This window comes from Pelobates fuscus, chromosome 2, assembly GCF_036172605.1.
Source record: "Pelobates fuscus isolate aPelFus1 chromosome 2, aPelFus1.pri, whole genome shotgun sequence".
NCBI classification, from domain to species: domain Eukaryota; kingdom Metazoa; phylum Chordata; class Amphibia; order Anura; family Pelobatidae; genus Pelobates; species Pelobates fuscus.
The window spans coordinates 338,253,972-338,275,630 of NC_086318.1; positions in this window are offsets into that span (position 1 = coordinate 338,253,972).

A 21,659-nucleotide genomic window follows, 5' to 3' on the forward strand; every position below is an offset into this window, starting at 1 on the left:
TTCATTTCTTGGCTGCCATACGGTCTCAAAGGCAGCCTAGACACAGCAAACTAATCTGAAAAATTCCATTGTGAAAAAGCATAAATGGGTAAGCCTTATATATGACCCTGTAACTTTTGAAAACCCCATAAAACCTATACATAGGGGGTACCGTGCTGCTCGTGAGACATCACTGAACAGAACTAGGAGTGATTCAGGGCAGTAAACTATATACTGACAATAATATTCTCAGTAAAAGTACAGTTTTTATGTGAAAAACGCAAAAAAAAACATGGAACACTAACTTTGGCTAGCATTTGTGCCCAAATGGCTACTACAAAAGACTGCCCATACACAATTTTGAATACCATGGGATGTCTACTTTTTCAAATGGTATGCCATTAAGGGGTAATTTTCATTTCTTGGCTGCCATATGGTCTCAAAGGCAGCCTAGACACAGCAAACTAATCTGACAAATGTAATTGTGAAAATGCATAAATGGATAAGCCGTATACATGACCCTGTAACTTTTGAAAACCCATAAAACCTATACATGGGGGGTACCGTGGCGCTCGTAAGACATCACTGAACAGAACTGGGAGTGTTTCAGGGCAGTAAACTATATACTGATGCTAATATTATCAGTAAAAGTACAGTTTTTATGTGAAAAACGCAAAAAAAAAAACCACGGAACACTAACTTTGGCTAGCATTTGTGCCCAAGTGGCTACTACAAAAGACTGGCCATACCCCATTTTGAATACCTTAGGATGTCTACTTTTTCAAATGGTATGCCATTAAGGGGTCATTTTCATTTATTGGCTTCCATACGGTCTCAAAGGCAGCCTAGACACAGCAAACCAATATGACAAATTTCATTGTGAAAAAGCATATATGGATAAGCCGTAAATATGACCCTTTAACTTTGAAAAACCCCATAAAACCTATACATGGGGGTACCGTGGCGCTTGTGAGACATCACTGAATAGAACTAGGAGTGTTTCAGGGCAGTTAACTATACACTGACAATAATATTATCAGTAAAAGTACAGTTTTTATTTGAAAAATGAAAAAAAATAACGAACACTAACTTTGGCTAGCGTTTTTGCCCAAGTGGCTACTACCAAAGACTGGGCATACCCCATTTTGAATACCCTGGGATGTCTACTTTTTCAAATGGTATGCCATGATGGGGTAACTTACATTTCTTGGCTGCCATACGGTCTCAAAGGCAACCTAGGCCCAGCAAACCAATCTGTGAAATTTCTATGTAAAAAATAAATAAATAGACAAGACGTATATTTGACCCTGTAACTTTCCAAAACACCATAAAACCTATACATGGGGGTTACTGTTTTACTCATGAGACATTTCTGAATACAAATATGTATGTTTTATTGCAGTAAAACCAAACAGTAGTGTGACATTAACAGTTAAATTGACATGCAGAAATTGAAAAATATAAAAATTTCTTAATTTTTCACATTTTTTTAGATTTTATTCATATAAAATGGAGTTCTATATATGAATGTTTGATATGGAATGAAAGCCCTGTTTCCCCTGAACAAACCGATATATAATAAGTGTGGGTGCACTTAGTATGAAAGAGGTAAATTATAGTTGAACAGACATAGAGCCAAATTCTGTGGTTTGTTTACGTTTTGTTTTGATCACAACTTGTACATTTGGCTCCGTCCTTAAGGGGTTAAAAGGTATTTTACCTACTCCCAATAAAACCCTGCACATTACTGGCAGCTCTTTAAATCCCTCCGCACACTGCACATATCAATTCCGTACAAATCTATGCTTTTTATACCAGACAAAGGTAGAACTTCATAAAGGAACATTTATTCTGGACAAAAAATAGATACAGTGCATACAAAATATAAAATATGTTATTATGTATTAATATTATTATTTATATAGCGCCAGCAAAATTCTGTAGCGCTGTACAATGGGTGGGCTAACAGACACGTAATTGTAATCAGACAAACAGACCCACAGGAACAGAGGGGTTGAGGGCCCTGCTCAATGAGCTTACATGCTAGAGGGAGTGGGGTATAGTGACACAAAGTGTATAAGTAGGGGTAATAAAATAGGTTGCTAGAAAAGTATTCACTTGGAAATTAGTAGGTTATTTATGACAGTTGTAGGTAATGGGGGGCAGGGGGTAGTGAAAATCCGCTAACAGTGTAAATTATATGCTTTCCTGAAGAAGTATGTTTTCAAAGATTTTTGAACGCCGCGTCTGGTGTTAAATAGGGGCGGATGAGAGCTATGAGCTTTTGAGATGGAAGCGGCAGGATTTGGCGTTTGACTGGACATGAGGGGTGAAGGAGAGGTCGGAGTCAAAAAGAACACAGAAGCAGCGAGCCTGCGAGGTAGAGGTGATGGTGGCGCCGTTGATTTGGAGGGAGGGGGTGTAACATATTCATCCTCACCTTGCGGTCAGCGGCCGTGCATCGGCATGAATGACACTTGCGGCATGTTAATGGATGCCGGCCGCTGCGGATCCAAGGCTAATTATACCCCCACGCTCGCTCACGTGACTGACGACGTCAGCATGCATGTGACGTTGCGCACGCACGTTTTGGGGTCAAAGAGCGATCACGGCCAATCAGAAAGGTAAAGCAGGTATAAAAGCCTAGGATTACCTTTTCTCATTGCCTTGTCGTGGTTTCCCTAGTGGTTGTCCGAGAGCGCGTTCCTTATTCTAGTTATTCTGTTTTTTTACTTTGGCTTTGATTTTGACTTCCCTGTTTTCTGGTATCCCTGACCTCTGGCTTTCCTTTATCGTTGTGTCCCTTTCTGTGACCCTGACTTCGGCAATTACTCTGACTATCCTTCGGTACGTTAGTCCAGCCATTCTAAGACCCGGTAATACGTTACCTATTAGTCTCCTGTGTTACACAATTCTACATGCTGGATCATACTGTAATCCTGACAGGGAGACACAGGAGTAGCAACACTTAAGGGAGGAAAGAACAGAAGTTCTGTTTTGGACAGGTTGAGTTTAAGGAAGTGAGCAGCCATCCAATTGGAAATCGCAGAGAGGCAGTCAGAGACACGAGTCAAGATGGGCAGAGAGAGATCAGGAGAGGACAGGTAGATTTGCGTGTCATCTGCATATAGTGGAAGCCAAAGGAGTTAATGAGTTTACCAAGGAAGGCAGTATAGATGGAGAACAGTAGGAGGCCAACGTCTGAACCTTGGGGGACACCAACAGAGAGGAGTTGGGGAGAAGAAACACTGAAAAAGTGAAAAAGCACTGGGAGAGATAGGAGGAGCACCAGGAGAGAGCAGTATCTCATAGACCGAGATTGTGGAGAATGAGAAGAAGCTGTTAATCAACAGTGTCAAAGGCAGCAGAAAGATCAAGGAGAATTAGAATAAAGTAACGGCTGCGAGATTTAGCAGAGATTAAAACGTTGGATACTGGTCACAGCTGTTTCATCGAGTGACGAGTGGGGAATCCAGATTGAAGCGGGTCAAGCAGAGAGTTGGATTCAAGGAAGACTGTCAATCTCGCATACACAACTCTCTCAAGGATCTTGGAGGCAAACGGCACTAGCGATATAGGGTGGTAGTTGGATGGGGAGTTGGGGTCGAGGTTGGGCTTTTTCAGAATTGGCATTATGGTTGCATGCCTGAAGGGTGAAGTAAATGTGCCGGAGGAAAGGGAAAGATTGAACATTTTAGTGAGAGGAAGAGCAAGAGAGGGAGACAGGGTACGGATGAGATATGAGGGAATAGAATCAAGGGAACAGGTGGTGGGGCGGGAGGACCGGAGCAGAGCGGAAACCTCTTCTGTTGTAGTAGGTGCGAATGAGCATAGAGCAGTGGAGTGAGTGGGGTTGGGTGATGTATTGGGAGATGATCATTGGAAGAGAAGGGAGAGAGATTAGAGGTCTCTTCCCAGATTGTAGAAATCTTCTCAGTTAAGTGAGTTGCAAAGTTTGAGGCGGACAGGGTGGTAGGAGGAGGGGGAGCAAGAGGGCGAAGAAGAGCATTAAAAGTGCGAAATAGGCATTTGGGTTGGCGGGACAGTGTGCTTATGAGGGTGTTGAAATAATTTACTTTAGCAGAGGAAAGAGCCAGAGTGTAGGAGCGCAGCATAAATTTATAGTATAAAGTCAGGTGCAGAGTGAGACTTTCTCCAACAGCGTTCAGCAGTTCTGGAACATATTTGGAGATATCGGGTCAGCTTGGTGTGCCAGGGTTGTAATTGGGAACGCTTGCTGCATATAAATGTAGGAGGTGCCATGATGTCTAGTTGAGAGGATAGAGTGGAGTTGCAGAGTGAGGTTTCAGCGTTAGGGCAAGTGAGATCTGAGATTGGTAAAAGGAGAGTTTGGAGTTTGGTGGAGAAATGCTGGAGATCAAGGCTGTGGAGGTTTCTGCAAGATTGGAGAGTTGAGGGTGGTGAGATTTGGGTATGGGATATGCCGATGTCAAAGTTCTACAGATGGTGGTCAGATAAAGGAAATAGAACAATGGAGAGGTTGTACAGACATTTGGTGAAGATGAGGTCAGGATTGTTTCCTGTTGTATGAATTTCTGAAGTAGACCACTGTGTGAAGCCGAAGGAGGAGGTTACAGAGAGCAGACGGGAGGCATCAGGGCAGTTGAGGCTGTTGATTGGGATTTTAAAGTCTCCAAGTATGAGGGAAGGAGTGCTAGAGGAGAGAAAGTGGGGTAGGCAGGAAAAAAAGTGTTCAATTAATAGCCTAGGATGACCGGGGGGGAGCGATAGATGATGGCAATTCTTAAAGGAGTGGGCTTAAATTTGCGGACAGTGTGAACTTCAAAGTAAAGGATAGGGCAGGGGCAGGGAGGATACATTGACAAGTACATTGAGGGGAGAGAAGGATTCCTACACCGCCGCCTTTACAGTTGAGTCTGGGAGTGTGGCAGAATTGTAGTCCACTGAAACATAAAGAAGCTGGAGTAACAGTATCAGATGGGGACAGCCAGGTCTCAGTGAGTGCTAGTAGTGTGAGGGAATTAGAGATGAAGAGGTTGTGTATGGCTGTTGATTTAATATTGCTACAGATGGAACGGGCGTTCCAGAGTGCACAGTGAATGTTGCAGGGTATTTGGATGAGGTTTGCGTGGTTTCTAGTTGTTTTAGTGTGAGCAGACGAGGTGAAGGACACTGGGTTGGGAGAGACGTCACCAGCTGTTAGAAGTAGGAGGAGAGATAGTGATAGGAGGTGTGAATGGATTTTATATGGGCGGGATCTAGGATGAGATTGGGTGGGAGCAGGAAAGAAAGAATAGAGAAATGAGTGCAGGGCATGAGATGAGAAAAGAGTGGAGTGTAGCAGAGATGGATTAATGTGGATGTGATTGTGTTGTTAAGGGGAAGTAAAAAAAAACCTGACAAAATACCAGAATTTCTGTCCCAAGAAAATATTGACAAATGTAAATCACTACAAATTCTAATTTGTCTTTAAAAATGGATTACAAAGTACATTAGCAACTGTATCCACTTTTTTGGCTCATTTCTGGTTCTACGTCTGCCCTTCTGATGAGGGGCGGGAGTGCAGGAATCCCAGCTTTATGAAAGGTAATTAATGTGTTCCAAAACCTGACTGAGAATATACATAATGTAATATATTTATATAAAGATGTTTCTGATTTCTTTGTAACCAGGTCAGGTTATCTTGGTGAGTCCAGACAACCGAGCCCAAACATGCATACATAATGCCCCCAAAAACAAAACTGAATCTAAAATCACTTTCAAGACTTTAAGTCGACTTACAATAAAGATGGGACATGGTGTGTTGTTTCTCAGCTCTCCCAGACAGCTTATTTGATAAGGCCATGTAATAAAGATAATCAAGATAAACATAGATCATTTTGTAATCAAGATAAACATAGATCATTTTGTTTACACACAACATACTAAGATAGGCCTTAAAGGAACACTATAGCATTAAGAACACCAACATGTATTCCTTCCTACCGTATATACTCGAGTATAAGCCGAGTTTTTTAGCACATTTTCTGTGCTAAAAAAAACCAACTCGGCTTATACTCGAGTCAGAGTCTGTATTATGGCAATTTACATTGCCATAATACAGACAATGGGGCTGTGGGGGCTGCAGAGATCTTACTTACCTCTTCTGCAGCTCCTGTCAGCTCTCTCCTCCTCCGCGCCGTCCGTTCAGCACCTCGGTCAGCTCCCAGTGTAAATCTCGCGAGAGCCGCGGCTCTCGCGAGACTTACACTGTGAGCTGACAGAGGGAGCTGAACGGACGGCGCGGAGGAGGAGAGAGCTGACAGGAGCTGCAGTACAGGTAAGTTACAGCTCTGCCAGCCCCCATCTCCCCCCCACTGAACTACCAATGCCACTGGACCACCAGGGAAGGAGAGCCCCCCTCCCTGCTATGTATCAAGCAGGGAGGGGGGACGAAAAAAAAAGATAGTAATAATAAAAAAAAAAAAAATAATAATAAATAATAATAAAAAAAAAATAATGATTAAATTAAATAAATAAAAATAATAATAAATAATAATAATAGAAAAAATTAAAATAATAAAGCAAAAAAAAAATTGCCCACCCCCCACCAAGGCTCTGCAACACACACACACACACACACACACACACACCACTCATACACACACTGCATTCATACACACACACTGCACTCATACACACACACTGCACTCATACACACACACTGCATTCATACACACACGCTGCACTCATACACACACGCTGCACTCATACACACACGCTGCACTCATACACACACGCTGCACTCATACACACACGCTGCATTCATACACACACACTGCATTCATACACACACACTGCATTCATTATACACACACTGCATTCATTATATGCACACTGTATTCATTATACACACACTGTAAATAAATATTCAATTAATATATTTTTTTTAGGATCTAATTTTATTTAGAAATTTACCAGTACCTGCTGCATTTCTCACCCTAGTCTTATACTCGAGTCAATAAGTTTTCCCATTTTTGGGGGGTAAAATTAGGGGCCTCGGCTTATATTCGGGTCGGCTTATACTCGAGTATATACGGTATTTCGATTCTGGGCCCCTCTAAATTATATTTAAAACAATATGTTTTTACTTATCTATTTCCCAGTGCAAACTAAATCCCACTTGAAGTCTTTCAATTAAACTGTTAATAGCTCCTGACTGATTCCTCTTTTGCAACTGTCACTAGTCTAATACTATCCTTACCTTTTTGTGTAATTTTACCCAACTCCCTCTACCATGTAAGCTCATTGAGCAGGGCCCTCAACCCCTCTGTTCCTGTGTGTCCAACTTGTCTGGTTACAACTACATGTCTGTTCTTCCACCCATTGTAAAGCGCTGCGGAATTTGATGGCGCTATATAAATATCATAATAATAATAATAATAATAATAATATGGAGTGAGGGGATGTGGCTAAATGTTGCAGCATGCTTCCAAAAAATTTTTTATGCAAAACTATAAAGTTTTTAATGAGACCAAAACCAATCAAATGCCTTAAAGCAGTATTGGTGCCAGGAGTGTCCCTTTGAGGCCAAAATACCTCAAATGGAAAAAGTCAGCTGTGTTTCCAGTTCTGTTACGTTTGCCTTAAATTTAAAATTCACTTTGACTTTCAAATAATTCTCATTAAATGAATAATCCTGATGGTGCACTTTGAGGTGGCCTGGAGCACATAGAGTACTATGGCAAACTGGTTGCAAATGACCAGTGTACGCTTTAATGTTTTAATTATTTGACATGTCCCGTGAGTGAGTCTGTTACACAATACCCAGTAGCCATTGGAAACTCCTTTCTATATTTGCACTATATTTGTACATTAAGAGAAAGTGAATTTACATTTTAAAATCAAAATAGAGGAATTGGTTATAAGATTTTATTGAATAAAATCTTATAACCAATCTGCCAATAGTATTCATATAAAACATGTATAACCTTTTGTGATTTTAACAGATTTTTCCTTTTAGAGCATTAATACTTTAATAATAAGGAATTTACCAAACCGCAACTCCTGACCTTTTTGCTAATTTTGCCAAGTCTGAATTTAGGCAATGAACTATAAACAAATTGTGTTTTGAGACTATGACTAACCTTTGACATCTGTACAAAATAATGGGCGGTTCTGTATAATGTGATGTAATGTGACATGATCAGATACCTATATAATCTGATGAGTTACACCAATAAACTCAGAACTGCTTTGGACCTCACAGCGGTGTTGTGTCTGAGTCAGTTCTCAAGGTCTGTTGGTGTGATGTGCTCATTGTAATTACGTATTGCAGCCTTTAGGATCCCCGGGGAAACAACTTTAGCACTAACATCAGCTATGCTCCCATATAGCCACATGGGGGGTGGGGGTGGAGGGTGGGGGGGGGGAAGGAGGGTAGGGAGGCTTTTTAATAATGTTTAGTTTTTTTTGTCCCCCCTTCCCATTACCTTTACTGAGATCCGGAGCTTTGCTTTGGTAGCCGTGGCAACGCTCCGTGCTCACGAGAGTAGGACCCGGAGGAGCTGCAGGCTGAGCTCCCGGGTCCTCTCTCCCTCCCCTGCCAGCTGCCAGCCATGTACCTGCGGACCAGGGAGGGAGATCTCAGATCTCCCTCCACGGTCCGCAGGCACATTGCAGGGCTGTCACTTGGACAATGCCAGCCCTGCATTAGCCGGCAGGGGAGAATCTCGGGGGGGGGGCAGGGGGGGTGCAATTGCCCCACTGCCCCCCCCCCCCACTCCCCCCCCCCCCCCCCGGATCCGCCACTGGGTTACTGTAAACATTCAGGAGTGGTATATAAGAATTACTGTGAGACAGGGAAAATGAGAGGCTCACAGAAGAGAGTAAATTCATACATACCAACAAGATATTTGAATGCAAGGCATTTATTGATCCCTGAGTGACTAGCTTTAGGGATGGGTTTAAAAAAAATCAAATATGGCTTACTATTTTCAAGCCCATCTGCTTATGTCAACACTAAGTGACAGACTAGTTTAAGAGAAAAAAAAAATACCACATCCATATACAACATAGGAAGATTTAAACACACAGGGACAAGCAAATATAGAAAAAATCACTAATGACAAAACGCTTTGTAGAAATTGGCATTCCTATAATGGTTTAGAATCTGCATCTAATATGCTAGCTATCACTGTGGAATACATTGCCATTTTAGATATCTTACATATTCAAAGTAGAAATGTAGAAATGCTGAGCCAGGAAGCTGCAGATTTAAAAGTGTCTATTAAGGCAGTTTTCTGTGTTACAAATATTAAAGACATTAAAACGCATCTTCAAAAATGGTAGATATGCTATCTCCAGCTTTCCAGTTTCCACCGCGTTTGGTTGTAATGAGGAAGGATCATAAGGTTAGTAAACAAATCATTACAGTTGGTATTGTGAAACAGAGTCTCTAAACGTAATGTAATGTTTTCCCCATTGGTCATTAACCCCTTAAGGACCAAACTTCTGGAATAACATGGAATCATGACATGTCACACATGTCGTGTGTCCTTAAGGGGTTAAGAGAATTCACTAACCATATCAAAACAGTTCTACATTCCATGTCGCACTATCTGGGTATAACAAGTATTAAAATAAGAGACAGGCCAGGCTGCACAATGATACGTGCTACAAAATGTCATTTGCAATTATTATTACGCACGCAGTTCATTCAGAGGGATTGTAAAAGTTTAATAAATATGGACTTGATTGGATTGAACTATTCATTTTACTTCCGGTCCAAACTGAACATAACTAGTTCCCTTATTATTTATTTTTAGCTTCCTTAAAACAATAGGGATTTGCAGAAGTGTGATGTTCATAATAAGTTAACATTGTGTTATTATAAACTCTTAAAGGGAGAGTTGAAGTGGTTATGGTGCCTACAGTGTTCCTTTAATTAAAGTGTATGTCACATGATCACTCTGAGAAACTGGACATGATTAGCTTAAATATGGGACTGATTACCTGGACATTTATTGTTGACTGAAGAAGCTGAATAAAAATAAATTTACAAAAAAACAACAACATATTTTGGCAGATGTTATTCACTGTATATTCTGCTCAATGCACTTTTTATTGTTTTCTTACATAATCTATGTTATTTAATACATTGTTATTCAAGCACCTTTGGCAGTGTTACTTGTATTCAGGTTGTAGGTTTGCAGCTTAGGTAGTTGCACCCCACAACGTGACATTAGGCCTTTAAACCTCAGAGCCATGGATTTAGAAGGCTCTAATTATGGTGAGCATAACATAATACCTCACCTATACCTTATGTATAAGCATGTAGCACTATTAACCTATTATCCTTTTCTCTGTTTTGTCTTGAGAGTGGAATATTCTCCTTGAAGCAAAGTGGGGTGCTGCCTTTAAAAGCTCAACTGTGTGAAACGTGAGCCATATATATAGGCTCCATGCCATGTGAGTGAATCAATACTGTTGTTTCTTATTTCACCTGGTGTTATTACCATCTGCACTGTATAGTGTATCTATTTTTTTATTATTCTTTTTTTTTATCTCAGTGAATAGTGAAAATGAACAAGCTTAGTGGAGGCATTTAGAGGTGCTGTACATGGATAAGTAGTGCAATATGGCACAGGAGATGTCTTTAATACTGCACTGATTTTTGTAAAATAATATATAACAAGCTTAGTAGATATATATAGTGCAAGACACATCATGAGATGCCTAATGGTTAGTAGTTAAAACATGCTAAACAATAGTATGCTCCACATCAGTATTTAACAAGCTGTACGTGTTAAAAGAAATACCACTTGATCACTAAGTTAAAAGAAAAGAAAACCACTGCCAAACATATACATGAGTGTGATTAACGCCTATGAAAGTAACAGGCCTACAAAAGCAGCATGCTGGACATCTGCTCCAAGTATGAGCTCAGCCTACGCCATCTAAGCATCTAAGCAGTAGTACAAGAGTCCCAGAGTTCCCGATCTATCTCCCTGCCAGCCCCAGACACTGCTCCGATCCTTTCTCCCAGTCCCACCGCCCCAGCCGAGTCCAGTGGCTTGGGCACTTCCCTCCCATCTGCCCCAGCATGCCGCCATACGAGCAGGTCGAAGACCTCCAGAGGACATGGGCTATATGAGGGATACCGACCGCCAGCGGATTGTGGACCAGAAAGGCGGTTGCACAGTCGGGATCCAGTCCCTCATCATACAGGCCTCTGCCTTTTAAGAGAATAACACAAATACAAAAACCCCTTCACAACATCTAGCCAAGTGAATAACACTCCAGGAGGTAAGCATATAATTATCCAAGTCTACAATAAAGAGAAAACTAGACATGTTCAATTAGTTTCGGTCCGAATGTGAATTCGGACAAATTTCGGGCAATTTGGGTACTTCCGGGTACTTCCGAATGTCCGAATAGATGAATTGCCGAATTGTCGAATTTCCGAAGTCTAACCTGAAGGGGGGACCTATTGCCCCCCCACCCGGCCCCCACCCCTGAACGGCGGGTGGGGGCCCTACAGTAAAATAAGGGGGGACCTAAATTAGAATAAGGGGGGACCTAATGTCCAACCCCTTGGCCCCCACCCCTGAGCAGCGGGTGGAGGCCCTAAATACTAATAAGGGGGGGACCTAATGTCCTCCCCCCTGACCCCCACCCCTGAGCGGTGGGTGGGGGCCCTAAATACCAATAAGGGGTGACCTATTGGGTGGGGGCTCTAAATAAAAAAATTAACCCCCCCTCTCCAGGTGAAAAGGGGTCCCCAAACCCCTAGTCACCACCTCCCAAAAAAACTAATCCCTACCTACCCCCCTCACCCTAAAAATAATGAGGGGGGGACGATTAACTAAGTACCTGTAAAAAAAATTAAAATAAAACTTACCATTTTATGTTTTCTTCTAAAATCTTCTCTTTTCAGCCCCAAAAAAGGGCAAATAAAAAATAAGCGAGGCCAAAAAAAAAATCCTTCTTCACCCATGGAGGGTTCCGCGCAGACTGAGCTCTGCAGGGCGGGGCAGGGCCTGTAAAGCCTTGCCCTGCCCTGCAATTAGGCTCAGAGCACTCTGATTGGTGGGTTTAAGCCATCCAATCAGAGTGCTCTGACAGGTAAATGAAGAGACTGACAGTTAAGTCTCTACATTTACCCCTCACAGCACTCTGATTGGTTGGCTTGAAATCCACCAATCAGAGTGCTCTGTGTCATTTTACACAGCGTGGGAAAGTTCTTTGGAATTTTTCCACGCTGCGCAATTTGACTCATAACTCTCTGATTGGTGGATTGGTGGATTGCGTCGCCGGTGGGGGCTCGGGAGGGGGGCCCTTTTTTTTTTTTTTAACAGTGAGCAGCCACAGGCTGCTCACTGTTTAATAGACATGCCCCTACTCGCGGTATAGCAAGTAGGGGCAAAATTTACTAATACTAAGTAATTTTTACTTAGTATTAGTAAATTTGGCTGAAAGACCAATTTAGGTCTTTCAGCCTTTTGGTAAATAACTCCCTAATACCGTGGGAATTAGGGAGTTATCTAATAAGCGGCTGCAAGAGAAGTCCCGAAATTCCGAAATTCCGAAGTTCCGAAGTTTCGAAGTGCCGAAGTCCCGAATTGCCAGCCCAGTTCTGAAACCGCATTCTTTGGACAGATAAGACTAATATCAACCTGTACCAGAATGATGGCAGAAAAAAAGTATGGAGAAGACTTGGAATCAGGGCCGGTGAGTCCGAAAGGTGGCACAAGGGTGCCAGAGCAGGGGGGCGCAAACATCTGAATCCCCTGCCTCTGGATGGGGACTTGGATTTTTCAAATCACCTGTCTCCCTGCAGCCTGCAACCAGGGAAGATGGCCTGGTGATGTCAGGAGGAGGTTGTGTGACTTCCACTGCTCTTCTCCCAGACTCCACAGCACTCAGGAGGGGCTGGCCAACTTCCCTGGCTGCTGAGTGCTGTCTGCAGACTCAAGCTCCTGTCCCACCTGACCACCAGGGACAAGGCTTCCCCCTCCCTGGTAAGACTCAGGAAGGGGGAATACACTTTAGTTTTATTCTTTTCTGTCCAAATCTTTTTTAAGTAGCCCAACCCCTCCTTTTAACAGCCCCTGCCCCCTTCTATAGCTTCTGTGCCCCCTCTCAGACTCTGTGCCCCCACCACTGGCCCTGCCCCCCATCTACAGCCCCTACCCCCCCACTACAGCCCCTGTATCAAAATCTACAGCCATTGTGCCCCCTCGCAGCCTTCTGCCCCTACAGCAGCCCCTGCCCCCTTTACAGCTCCTGTCCCTTCTACAAAGGCTGTGCCCATTAAAGCCCCATGCCCCCCTCTACTGCCCCTGTGTCTCCCTCTGCTGCCCTTGGCCCCCACCACACCCCTGCCCCTGCCCCCACTTCTACAGCCCCTGGCCCCTCTTCTACAGGTCAGCCCTTGTGCCCCATCTCAGCCCATGTGCCACCTCTCAGCCTTTGTGCTCCCCTCTACATTCCCTGTTCTCTTCTACATCCATGTCCCCCCTTCTTCATTCCCTACTATTCTACATCGTGTATCCCTCCCTCTTCTTCTGTAGCCCCTGTGCCCCCTCTACAGCCCCTGACCACTTGGGATAAAGTAATCTCAGCCCCTGTTCCACCTTTTATAGCCACTGCTCCCTCCCCTACAGCCCTAACTCACCTGCTACACATCCCTTCAACTAGCCTTTATCCCCCCCACATGCAGCCCTTATTCCCTACTACAGACCCTAACTGTGTCTGTATGTTTCTGTGTGTGTATGTATGGCTGAGGGAAAGAAAGAGACACTCAAAGGGGCTGGGGGAGGAAAGAGACAAACAAAGAGGCTGAGGGAAGTAAGAGACACACAAGGGGGATTGTAAGAGACACACGAGGGGGGATAAAATACACTAAACTGAGTAAGAAATCTAAAAGGGGGTTACAAGACACACTGGTGAATATGCATATGCATATGCATTTTCTTTACTGTGTAGCCAAAAATCCTTGTTCCGGTCCTGCTTTGAACGACTAATGATCTGAAGCATACCATATCATCTATAAAACATGGTGGAGGCACTGTGATGGCATGGACATGCAACATTTCCAATGGCACTGGGCCACTAGTGTTTATTGATGATGTGAGAGAAGACAGAAGCAGCTGGATGAATTCTGAAGTGTTATATTGTCTGCTCAGATCCTGCCAAATTCAGCAACGTTGATTGGCCCTCACTTCGCTTTACAGATGTACAATGACCCAAAACATACTGTGAAAGCAACCCAAGAGTTTTTTAAGGCAAACAAGTGGAATATTCTGCAATGGCCAAGTCAATCACCTGATCTCAACAGATCGAGCATTAATTTCACTTGCTGAAGACAAAACTTAAGGAATAAAGACCCACGTACAAACAACTGAAGACAGCTGCAGTAAAGGCCTCACAAAGCATCACAAAGTAGGAAACCAAGTGTTTGGTGATGTCCATGCATTCTACACTTCAAGCAGTCATTGACTGCAAAGGCTTCTCAACAAAGTATTAAAAATTAACATTTTATTTATGATTGTGTAATTTGTCCGTTTACATTTGTTCCCCTGAAATAAGGGGCTCTGGAAGAAAAAAAATATAAAATTTATAACAAAGATTTTGAAGAAAATTGATCAAATCAAACAGGGGTTGCTATTAATTATGGGTGATTTCAACTGTGTAATACACCCTTTTAAAGATAGGAAGAACTATAATGGAAAAAAGATCAATAAAGAAACTTCAGATAGATTACAAAATGTGATAGATCAATATAATCTAAAGGATATTTGGAAAATGTTTCATCCATTGGAGTTGGACTTTATATGTTATTCAAAAACATCCAATTCCTACTCCAGAATCGATCTTATCCTGGGGGATGTGGCCATGCTATACCTTGTTAAAAAGATTGTAATACAGGATTTAACATGGTCAGACCATAACCTAATCATACTGGATTACAAAGACGCTTTTGACAAGTTTCATAACGATTGAACGATAATACATTATTTAAAAACTATAATATTGAACAGATAAAAAAAAAACTATTTTACTTGGAAAACAAAAATAAAGATATTGTAGTATGGTGCGCTTACAAAAGCCTTATTAGAGGACACCTGATGGGGATGGCAGCTAGAATGAACAAAAAAAGAAGGCCACCTCACTTTCAGAGCTTTACATAGCGCTAAATGAAAATAAGAAACAGAATAAAATAACACTATCTAGAGAAATAGCAAAGAGAACATCAGATATAGAACAGAGCATAAATTTGCAATTATCCAATAAAATAGCAAAAACATTAGAATTTTTTCAATCTAAATAGTATACAAAAAAGTATAGAAAAAAATAGGCAGAGCATTTGAAAAATTCTATAGAGATCTATATAACCTACCAGAGGATTTATTTTGTAGTGGTGAAGAAATGATAAAAATTATTTCAAAATATAAAGATGGCCACAATTCTACCAGGCCAATTAGAAGCTATAAACCAACCTATATCAGAAACAGAAGTTATTAAAGAGTCTTTTGTCTGGAAACCGTCCTATATTTTGGCCACAGTTGATGTAACTGCCTTGTATTCCAACATTCCTCATCTTAAGGGTTTAGAGGTAATTAATGACACACTTGTCCAACAAAACACCCTTTGTCCCATACAGATTGAATTTCTATTGGCATGTATTAGTTTCGTACTAACAAAGAATTTCTTTTGGTTTGATTCTAGGTTCTTTTTACAGCTATGTGGTGTCGCCATGGGGACGAGGTTCGCTCCCAGTTTTGCCAATCTGTATGTTTCCCATTGGGAGTCCTTATGCATACGGTTGGGACCACAGCTGGGGGGGAACCTTGTCCTATGGCGACGCTACATAGACGACGTACTTATTATTTGGGAGGGTGATGTAAATAGTTTGGAAATGTTCATTAAGAACATTAATTCCAATCAATACAATCTAAAATTCACCTCAAGTATACATAAAGAGACTATTGATTTTCTGGACCTCACTTTGTATGTAGAAGCAGGATCATTAAATACAAAAACCTTCTTCAAAAAAAACGACTGCAATACAGCTATTAAAAAAAAACAGTCTACATCACCCTACGTGGCTAAACAATGTCCCCAAGGGACAATTAACTAGGATACGGAGGAACTGCTCCAATATACAAACTTTTGAAGAACAGTCAAAAATAATAAAACATAGGTATTCTGAAAAAGGATATAACACACAACACATAGAAAAGGAAATCATACATATAAAAAGAAAGGATCGTTCAGAATTTCTAGTTGATAATAAATCAAAAACCAAAAAAGATAACACCCATATAGAATACGCATTTATCACCAAATATAATATACATGCTAAGAAAATAGAAAAAATCCTTAAAAAACGATGAGGTCCTGAGCAAGGTCACACCTGATCGACCAACAGTTATTTACAAAAAAGCTGATAATTTGAAAAATCAATTAGCTCCAAGTCTCTTACCCATACAGAATCCCAAGCCTAGCAATAACTTCCTGCTTTCTCAAAAGACGGCAGGATTTCACAAATGTGGTACCTGTTCTACATGCACTTATCAAAAGAAGAAGACTACGACTTTCATAGGCACTTACACTAAAAGGACATATGCTATCAAGAAGTTTATCCACTGCACATCCACATATGTAATATATTTACTACAATGTGGATGTGGAGCGCAATATATAGGCAGAACCATCAGACCAATACATGTCAGACTCCGAGAACACTTCAATAACATCAGAACCAACAAAGTAGAACATAGTGTTCCAAGACACTGTAACACCTGTACATCCTTTAATTGGTCCAATATGATTGCCATTGGCATAGACTCTATTGAAAAACACTGGAGAGGAGGTAACAAAATGCATGAGTTAGCCAAAAAAGAGGCGCAATGGATATACAATTTAAAAACATTGAAGAACAGGTTGAATCAAGACATTGATCTCACAGGATTACTAGAATATCCCCTGTTAGGTATTCTCTTTTCCTTCCTCTTTTCTTTCTTTTTTTCACTCAGTAGGTTCATTTGAATTTGGAATAACATATCAAATATGTATCTAATTCCCATTTCCTCTCTTTTATAGAACACCTAAGAAGGGTACGCCTTTAATATCCTATTTTTTGTGTATGTGCTAGTTGGAAATATTACTGTATTAAGTTGTACTTTGAGTACACATATCTGGGGTTTTGTTTTTATTTGTTTGTTTTTATTTTTCCAATGTACATATATGCGGATCTACATGACACCTCATCCAAATTCCCATTTTATATGTTCCTTGTAATAGTTTTTTTGTAGACTATTTTTTGTTTCATTTTATATATAATTTTTCACCTCTATGAGAGGACTCAGTGGTCACACATCTTAATAGATGTTAAGGGTCTCCTTTAGATTCGCATAGATACCATTTTATTATGTCTTGATTCCTATTATTTTATTTTATATTATTATCGTATATATTCTGATTTATTTGGTTTTATGTACATCTAATATGAGGGTTTCGGCCGTCAGTGAGCGTTCTTCCTCCGCCCACTGCCGTCCTGATCTTTGAGTTCGTTTTACTATATGCGTTCCACGGTTGGAACGCAAGAATCAACATGATGATATGCGTTCCACTGTTGAAACGCGGAAATACATGCACGCCAGGAAGGACGTACGACGTCAATCTAAGATTACCCAATAAGAAAGTGGATGAAAGAAACCCGGAAGTGCCCGATCCCGCGGGTTTTTTCGAAAGATCTAATAGAAATCACCTGGATCCACAGATACAAAAGCAAGAACTTTTCGGAACAGCACTCACATCCCTGAAGAAGTCTCCAGAGACGAAACGCGTTGGATTGAGTATCAATATTATTTTATTGTATTTGTTTTTATTCATATTTGTTCCTGTATTTTACACGGTACTTCAGCTGATATACCATCTGCATACTTATCCATTTACCATCCTGGTCCACTTGTTAGTGGAGATATGCTCGCTGATTGTAACCTTGATGTAAGTACAATCAGTGAAATAAACTTTTGATAATTTTATACAGTACTACTCTATGTATATTCCTTTTCTATCCATTTTGAGGATCTAATATCTGGAGGAGATTTACCGTGTAAGCCAGACATTGAATCGCTACAGATACCCTTTAAGGGAGACAAGCGCAGAACGGCTATACCTTTTGTAAGTTCTCTACCTCCTGGATACCTAACTTCTTGCCCATTCATACTTCACCATATTATCTCATTTTGTTTTAGATCTGTTGCAAGATCCCGCCCTATCTTAAGGTTGTATCTTCTACTTGATGTGCTATCCCTCTTTTTAGCGTATATTGCTTGTTCAGCCATATCTGCTATTTCTGTTTTTGTATTAGAAGTTATTAAAGCAATAGATAAACTTAAAGAAAACTGTCCCGGGCCCAGATGGCTTTACGAATATATTTTATAAAATTAGGAAAGATCAATTAAAAGAAGAACTCACAAATGTTTTTAATCACATGATAAATAGAGGAATATGCCCTGCAGAGTTATTAAGAGCAAATATCGTCCCGATTCCAAAACCAGATAAAGATCCAGAACTGTAATTTTAGACCGATCTCATTGATAAACACAGACATCCACTTCCGGAAGTGTTAAAAGATATCAATAGGTACTCTAGAGTATCGGGTTATATATTTAGACAAATCAGTAGTTAAAGCCAAGAACATGAGTAAGAGATCAGTTAATCTCCTTATAAAAAAATCTGGAATCCCAAAGGATAAAATTTTTTGAAATACTTGGGTATAACCATTATTTCAGAAGTAAAAGAGTTAATATCAGCTAATTTCTTACCCTTATTAAAACAAAACGATAAAAACTTACAGCATTTTAAATGCATTTTAAAATGGCTCTATTTATGGAAATTGTATGAAAAATAGGATTAATAGTATCAGGAAGGATTCAATATTATTAAAGAAACCAGAATCTATAGCGAAGGCTTTTCAATTATATTATCAAGAACTGTATAATATACCTAATGAACCAAAAGATCAAATAATAAATGATTATCTGAGGGAAATAAATTTCCCTAGGATATCAGAAGAACAAAAAGGATGCTTAATGCTCCCCTTCAAGAAATGGAATTTCTGGTTGCTATGAAAAAAACTTGTGAGATATAAAACTCCTGGTCCGGACGGTCTGACTAATAGATTTTATAAAATATATGGTGATATTTTGGTAGAATATATGGCTAAAACATATAATGAAATTTCATCGAAAGGTATGGGTCCTAAAGAACTATTACATGCAAATATAATTCCAATTTATAAGAAGGATAAGGATCCCCAAGAATTAAAGAATTATCGTCCTATTTCTCTTATCAATGTGGACTCTAAGTTATTTTCTTCTATACTGGCAGACAGGTTGAAAGGAATAGTTAAAGAGCTAGTACATAGTGATCAGATAGGGTTTGTCCCCACCAGACAGGCGAGTACAAATATAAGAAGAATGATTGATGTTTTGGATTGGAGTGATGGCATTCGGATCCCCCTCCTGACCCTGTCATTGGATGCAGAAAAGGCCTTTGACAGGGTCGGGTGGGGATTTATGATGGGGGTGCTGAAGGCAGTGGGTATAGATGGTCGGATGTTGTCAGCAATTGGTTCTATTTATCAAGATCCGATGGCAAGGGTGGTGGGTATAGATATATGCTCAGAATGGTTTCCCTTAAAAAATGGCACTTGTCAAGGGTGCCCGCTGTCAGGGCTGCCATCAGGGCATGACAACCATAACAGTTGTCATGGGCCCGGCCGTCCTGGGGGGCCCCGAGCCCCACATACTGCTGCAGTAAGTAATGGCTGAGCTGGGGAGTTAAACAATCTCCCCAGCCAGCCTGCACTCAGCAAGGGGCCTGCACAGCCGTCCGCAGGCCCCTGCTGCTACTAATCATGTCCTCCGTGCAGGGCACACTGAGGGACAGCTATAGGGCCCTCCCAAAGACCCCACTAGGCTGCCCCTCAGTGTGCCTGTCTCCAAACACAGCCTCACTGAGCTGCCTGTAACTGCTCAGGGCAGCTCCCTGCGGCTGGTACTGCAGGAAGTGACATCACCAGTCACAGTGCAGAGTGAGCTGTGTGGAGCTGCCTTGAGCAGACTTACAGGCAGCGTGTCAGCATTGTGAGGTTCCTTCAGAAGAGGACCACCAGAGAGGTAAGGTTTGGGAGGGTTTTGGGAGCCCCTACCCCCCCCTGCTCTCACTGCATCCCCTACCCCCCCCCCCTGCTCTCACTGCATCCCCTACTCTCACTGCATCCCCTACCCCCCCTGCTCCCACTGCATCCCCTACCCCCCGCTCCCACTGCATCCCCTACCCCCATGCTCCCAATGCATCCCCTACCCCCATGCTCCCACTGCATCCCCTACCCCCATGCTCCCACTGCATCCCCTACCCCCATGCTCCCACTGCATCCCATTCCCCCTGCTCCCACTGCATCCCCTACCCCCTGCTCCCACTGCATCCCCTACCCCCTGCTCCCACTGCACCCCCTACCCCCTGCTCCCACTGCAGCTCCTGCCCCCTGCACTGTTCACTAACACACTCTGCACTACATTCACTAAACACACTCTGCACTACACATACACTACATTCACTAAACACACTCTGCACTCACTACAAACACTACATTTACTAAACACACTGCACTACACACACACTACATTCACTAAACACACTTTGCGCTACAGACACACACTACATTCACTAAACACACTTTGCACTACAGACACACTACATTCACTATACACATTTTGCACTACACACACACTACATTCACTGAACACACTGCACTACATTCACTATACACTCTCTGCACTCACTACAAACACTACATTCACTAAACACACTCTGCACTACACACGCACTACATTCACTAAACATACTTTGTACTACACACACACTACATTCACTAAACACACTTTGCACTACACACACACTACATTCACTATACACACGTTTCACTCACTACAAACACACTGCATTCACTACAAACACACTACATTCACTATACACACTACATCCACTACAAACACACTACATTCACTACAAACACACTACATTCACTACAAACACACTACATCCACTACAAAAACACACACTCTGCATTCACTATACACACACCTGCATTCACTACACACACACTCTGCATCTAATGCATGCATACAAACATTACATACATTACACAAAACTTACACACTGCATCCACTATACACACCGCATCCATGACACACATACCGCATCCACTATACACACACACACTTGTGGGCGGACTCGGGGCTGGCCCCGGGGGCCCAGATCTTAAGCTGTGTCAGGGGCCCTAAAATTTCTGATGGCAGCCCTGCCCGCTGTCACCCATTCTATATATTTTATCTATGGAAGCCTTGGCTATTAGAATAAGAAATAATCCTAATATTCGGGGAGTACCTTCCCCTGACAGAGAGTTGAAAATTAGTATGTATGCCGATGATACCATTCTAACTCTTACAGATCCAGCTGAGTCAATTAAGAATCTGATGAAGGGAATAGAAGAATATAGTAATGTCTCAAATTATAAGATAAATATAGAGAAAACCATAGTGATGTTTAAAAACTGTAACAAAAGGGGGGCGTGTCCTGACCGGAGAGCTGAGCAGTCGCATGCACTAGCAGCTCCGTTCCCGATCAACCTCAGAAGAGCC